This window comes from Rattus rattus, chromosome 4 (genome assembly GCF_011064425.1).
Source record: "Rattus rattus isolate New Zealand chromosome 4, Rrattus_CSIRO_v1, whole genome shotgun sequence".
Classification (NCBI taxonomy): domain Eukaryota; kingdom Metazoa; phylum Chordata; class Mammalia; order Rodentia; family Muridae; genus Rattus; species Rattus rattus.
Window position 1 is genome coordinate 98,640,971 of NC_046157.1, and position 6,185 is coordinate 98,647,155.

The 6,185-nt window shown below is 46.9% G+C and overlaps 1 non-coding gene across 1 annotated transcript; it reads left to right on the forward strand.

The window, feature by feature from the left end:
• The first annotated feature begins 1,053 nt into the window (after positions 1–1,053).
• LOC116899768 lies at positions 1,054–1,164 on the forward strand. Its single transcript, XR_004387782.1, has one exon. It is a non-coding gene; the product is annotated as a U6 spliceosomal RNA (small nuclear RNA).
• The last annotated feature ends 5,021 nt before the right edge of the window (positions 1,165–6,185 follow it).

Below are 6,185 nucleotides of genomic sequence, written 5' to 3' on the forward strand. Positions count from 1 at the left end.
TAACTTATTTAACCCTTGCTTCATCCCAGCTTTGTGCAGGAGAGAACTGAGGCACAGGGATCAGGGGTTCAAAGGTTTCAGAGAAGTGATTTGAGAAAGTCATCTGGATGGATCATTGAGGAGTTAGGAGTTTACTCTAAAAAATACTATGGTCAGACAAACGGATAACAGTGAGGGGGGGGCTCTAAGGAGAGGAGAGAGTGGGAGGTCTGCCCGATACCCTTCTGACTATGTGTGCACATGCCCTTCTGACGATGTGTGTACATACCCTTCAGATGATGTGTGCACATACCCTTCTGACGATGTGTGCACATACCTTTCATATGTTGTGTGCCTGTACCTGCACTAAAAAGGAGGTGGTGGGAAACAGGATGTGTAGCCACCACTACCGTTGTCCATGAAAAGTCCCTTTGGCACCTAGAATTTCTTTAGCTAGGGGACTTACAGACAATTTCTCAGTGGAGAGTCTGTCTGTGTCCATAAAAGGGATCCTGCTGCAAGCGTTGCAGTCAGAATAGTAACTGGATCTAACATGACATCCCTACAAGGGTCAAGCCGCTACTAACACATAGAGCTGGAATTCTGAACCAGACAGATGCCTGGTATGCGGCTGGGGTTGCATGTGTTTAATCACAGAGCTAGGGTGGACAGAGGCAGGCAGATCTCTTTGAATCCAAGGTCGGCTTTGGCTCTGTACCAACTACCAATACAGTCCATATTGAGATCATGACATAAACAAACAAACAACAAGCAAGCAAGCAAACAAAATATCCACCCACCACCACCACAATCCCCGAACCAATTCATGTAGCCAGCCCTAGAGCTTGTGTTCTTGTCCTTTTTACTGGGAAGCCCCAAATAACTAAAAGATTCTGGCTGTGCCTGGAGACTGGGGGCACTGAATGACATCGGGAATCACTCCATGACAGATTGAGACTTCTTTCTTAGCCTCTTGCCATTGGTTCTCCAGCAGCTGTGGGACTGACTGGAGTAGCACGTCAGTCCTTCCTCAGTGACGGGATCCTGAGGTGGAGATGCCAGGGGATGAGAAATGTGCTCACGTCGGGGCAGCATGTATATTAAAATTGGAATACAAGACAGAGAAGATTATCATGGCCCCTGTGCAAGGATGACACGAAAATTTGTGAAGCGTTAAAAAAAAAAAAAAAAAAGCTGGGAGGAAGGGTGGAAGGCCTTGAAGAAGCTTTGTCTTATGCCCAGAAAACTTATTAATAAGTACAGCACTGCATCACTATTTCCAGGGGAGAAATGGGGCAGAGTCGGCAGGCTCCATTGTACAATGGGACGAAGTCCGGAAGTGGGAGGCCAAGCAAACAATGTTGCACAAAAGGAACCTGAGGAATCTCAAGGCCCATCCCAGCACACAGCAGCCTTGGGCTTGATAACTTCAGTCTCTTCAGGGACAAGCTAAGTTGATTCCATCAAGGCTGTCGGCTCAGCCCCAGATGACTCTTGCCAAGCTTGCTCCTGAGCAAGGACACAGAGCTAGGCTTCTTTGTCCTTTCCTCAAGGCCTCTGAGAAAGTCTTGGATGGGGTGGGCTAAGTGGATTTTGTTATTTATCCCATTTGATTGCTTTCCCCTCTTTCTGAACTTTCCCAAGCCACCCACAGTTCCTTGGGTTTCAGAAGCCACGACCTAACTGACGATCATCTTAAACAAAGGACTGAAACCAATGCCTGAGCACGGGAGAGCTGGTTGGCATCAAAAAAGCTCTCAGTGGCTAGGGTAATGATCAGCTAGACCAACACCACCAGAACCCTGTCTTGTAGAGCTCCAATCCTTGTCCCTGCAATGCTGAGACAGTTTGTAGATGGCTTTTAGGTCACCGGACCTCTGTGCTTTCTGATGTCACATCATGAATAAAGGTCCTTTCCCAGTCTCATGGCCCTTGTCCCAGTTCCTCAGGACAGGTGGCAGAGCCTAGAGCATTAGACTCCCTGATTTGGGAGTTTTTACCCTAACTTGATCTCAGAGGGAGAGCTGATAGCCTAGCTAGGGAAGTCACTCTGAGGGCACCAGAGACAGGGGTGGGTGTGTGGATAGGGACACAGACACATGAGAGGTGACTCTGAGTGATGAAGCACACAGAGTGTCACCTGGTGTGTGAGTCTGTAGCTGAATGCAGCGGGTCTGCATCATCATGGAGACTGAAGATGCCCAAGAGAAGCAAACAGACAAGAGAAAGATTCCTTCTCTGCTGGCGAGTGAGTAGCAGAATTATTTCCAAATTACCATCTTCCTCAGACCAAGGAAGTGTGGAGCTCTGATCCAAGCAGGCTTGTGCATCATCTCGTAAGAGAGCACATGAGGCATGGGCCATGCTCAACTCTTCAGCCCACTTAGAAGCACCGCCCTGAGCTGTCTGTTCCAGGCCTGCCAGTATGAAGTCAAACAGTCCTCTGAGGGGGCAGTGAGGATGATTTCAGGAAGAACTGGAAGAGGACTCAGAGACCTAAGGGGATGGTGCTGTCCTCTATGGAAGGCTTGCACACGGCGTGGCAGTAGTTCTGAGGCAAATGGTGCCCACTCGTCTGGGTCGCAGGCTGCCCGGGCCTTGCTCAGCTGGAAATAACTAGGCTCTTTCTTTGAGCCGCACATTTCATGTGCCTTGGAGAGAAATGGATGCCGAGGTCAGGGCAGCTGGAGAAGAGGAGGCCTGGAAATTGCGAACCATGATGTTGGAGTGTGGGGAGCTGAGAGCAGTGAGAAGTTGTTCAGAGGAACGAGCCCTCAGCACAGTACAGTGGAGCAATGGTTGCCAGCCAGCTCCAGGACAAGGTCAGGAGGACACGGTGCCTTATGGTTCAGTGTGATGTCAGGTGAAACTACAAGAGCACTGTGCTAATGTTCCAGACTAGCAAAAGGAAACAACCCTCTTCCTTACACAGACACACACACACACACATCACATCAGTGTAAAATCACACCTCAGGAACAGTATCTGCAACAATTTCTGATGAGACTGATAGAAACCTGTTTCATTTTTCTATGAGATACTGAGCAGATGTCAGTTCTCGCACATCTGCTCAGACCAGATACTGATAATGTTACCAGGGATGCTAAGCTGTAGATAGCATCTGTGCTTTATCTCTGCCAAGCCCCCATCTTGTCCAGACCTATCCCCCTTCTCTCTCTTCAATATGCCTTTTCCCCTTGTATTTTATTTCTTTCTCTCACCTTCACAAATACCTTTTTTCCCCCACACACCTAAGCCCTGTTTCTTTTACAGGAACCACATTGAAAAGGTGAGAGGTTGCTACAGAATTTCCAGGGGCAGCGTCCATCTTGTGAAGTCACTGTGAGCAGGAATCATGAGAAGGAAATATTTTTATCTGTCTCCACAATCCTAACGCATCCCATGCAAAAACTCTTCTCCTGCCCGTTAGCAGGAATCCACCATACGGGGGGAGTTCTGAATTCCTAATGGATGTATAAAGTTAATGAAATTTAATGTTGTCTCCTAAGCACAATGAATCCAAATGTGAGGTTGTATTTCACAGTCCCGAGGACACGCCTGTGGGTTTCTTAACCTCTCTCGATAGTTTTGTTTACCGTGTTTGTTTTGCTGTGCTGTACATTAGGGAATAGCTGGTGACTAAGGCACATGGATAGAAAGCTGTAGTCCTGCCTTTCAGGGTCTCAAACCCATGGCAAAACACCCTTGGACGAAAGCTTAACCGTTAAACGTTGCTCCTAGGCGAAACAACAACCTTCGGGCTCTTTCACCTTTTAAAGGATGTGTGGATTTTTTTCTTCTTGTGTTTTCTTCCTGATTCTCATCTTTCCAAATATCTTTCATGGGGAAAGATTTTCACCACATGTGGTTTTGAGACTGAAGCATATTTTGGAGATTGGAGCGACAGAGAAGGAAAGGGAGAGAGGGGGAGGGAGAGGGAGAGGGAGAGGGAGACGACTAGCAAAGCAGGCAAAGGGTTGGAGAAATGGCACGGTTGTTAAGAGTTGTTAAAAGTTATTGAGTGATCTCGAGGAGGACATGGTTTCAATTCCAGGCACCCACACAAGAGCTCACAATGATCTGTAACTCCAGACCAAGCTCCAAGGGGATCTGGCACCCCTCTCTGGCTTCTGTGAACACTGTGCCCATACATTGTACACACACACACACACACACACACACACACACACACACACACACACACACACAGGCCTTAAAGCCAAAAGAAAAAAAATGCATTTGATTATTGACAAGAGGTAGGGAGAGGCCTGTAAATTGGTGCACAGTCTGAGTAAGAAGAAACACCTTGAAATGGAACAGGGGCCTGAGAGCAGACATATGTGCAGTTAGCTCGGAGATGGAAGGAGTGTTAACTCCTTTATATTCGCACTGCACTTTGCAGGTCCCCTGTTGTGGTAAAAAAGAAAAAGCCGTGCAACCAGTTCCAGTGCATATCTGGATGGTGCTCTCTTGCTAGTTTCAGGTTCCTCTGTCCATAGGAAGTAGCACTTATTTATCTCAGTGGCTCCGTGCTGGCCCTCATGGTACTCTCTAACCCGGGCGGTCGGTGAGCCATTCCTGCATGGCACCTTGCCACACTGCTTTGCTTTCACTCCCAGTTCCCTTGGCCGGTTGTTACCATGCCAGGCATACACATCCCAATTCCATGGCAGGCTTGGTGCTGCTCTTGAATTCAATTACGTCGCCACATGAACGAACACACCACACAATAATCTCTGACCCAATCGATAAGATATAATTTTCCCATCTAGACAGCCCAAAATCCCGTACACACCCATCCCTTAAAAATATTCATTCAACCCGTGTCTATGCGCAGAGAAGAATCTTAACACCTGCCGCCATGCTCTCCCAGCTCCTCCTCTCGTTCCCCTCTCTCCTTCTAAAACCTCTGTTCCTGCCTCCATTCCTTCTCATCTAATGACAGGCCTTGCTTTATCTTGTCTGCCTTCCCCTGCATAATGACATCAACTTACGCCCTGTGAAGAAGGGAGGCAGCGATTGCCAGCTTCTTCCTGAAACTGTTCGGAGACACATGGATGACCAGGGGCCACATTATGAGTGGGTGGCTCAACCTGGACTCTGGAATGAGATGGCCACACTGCCAGCATTCATCTCTCTGTCTGCCTCCCAACGGCGTCTGGAATGTGAGTAACTGTTCGTATCCTTGACAGATCAGCTAAAGCTACTCTCACGACCATACCTTCCCTGCAGAGTGGACTGTACCCTCAAAGTGTAAGCCGAAAAAGAAACCTATTGTTCTCCAAGTCACTTTCCACAGGTGTTTTTGCCAGAGCAGAAGGAACATGGCTGTGTGAGCTCTCATTCAGTGTCCAGCAGCAGTATCTCTATTAGGGATAGAACCAGAAATAACTGCTCCCACCATTTCGTCCTAGAGAGGGTTTCAATCTTAGCCAGAATTCCTGTCAATGTTACCTCATCTTGAAAAATTGTCTCTATGGATGTACATACTGAATTGGGGTCATACTAAGGTGCCCATAATCTGATTACTATTCTATGGCAAGACACACACACACACACACACACACACACACACACACACACACACACAGCCATGCTACCATGGAGGTAGAGAGATTTGATCAACAGAGCAAGGGATTTCAGCATGACTGACTACCAAAAGGTACTAGAAGGGGCTAAGAGGAATCCTTTCTCGAAGCCTTCAGAAAGAACCTGGTGCTTCTAGGACTTTGATTTCAGACATATACCTCACCCAGAACTATGTGGACAATAAGCGTACATTATTTTAAGGCATAAGGTTTGGGGTACACTGTTCTAGAAGCCTTAGTAGTGGGACACACAGAATGTCCAAGTTTTTATTAGGAATACCCCGAGTTTTTCTTACTTTTGTGACAATAAATTCAGAGCTTCAGGGGCGGGGTAAATGACTATATCTGACATATACATCATTCATGCGGTCCCAAGAGAAATGATTGCTCTATATGGAACACAAATATATTGTTTGAGTGATTAATTTTACAGAAAGGTTAATTAGTTGAAGGAAAAAACTTCTTTACAGTGTAAGAGTACACATGTCTGTGTGTAGTCAGGAAGGGCACTCTCCCCACAGAAAGGTTATTTTTACCTAATAAAGAGTTTGACATGAAGATTTCTCCTCTGACAAGGACATTACAACTATTTCATGACGATGTTCGAATACTCCAGAC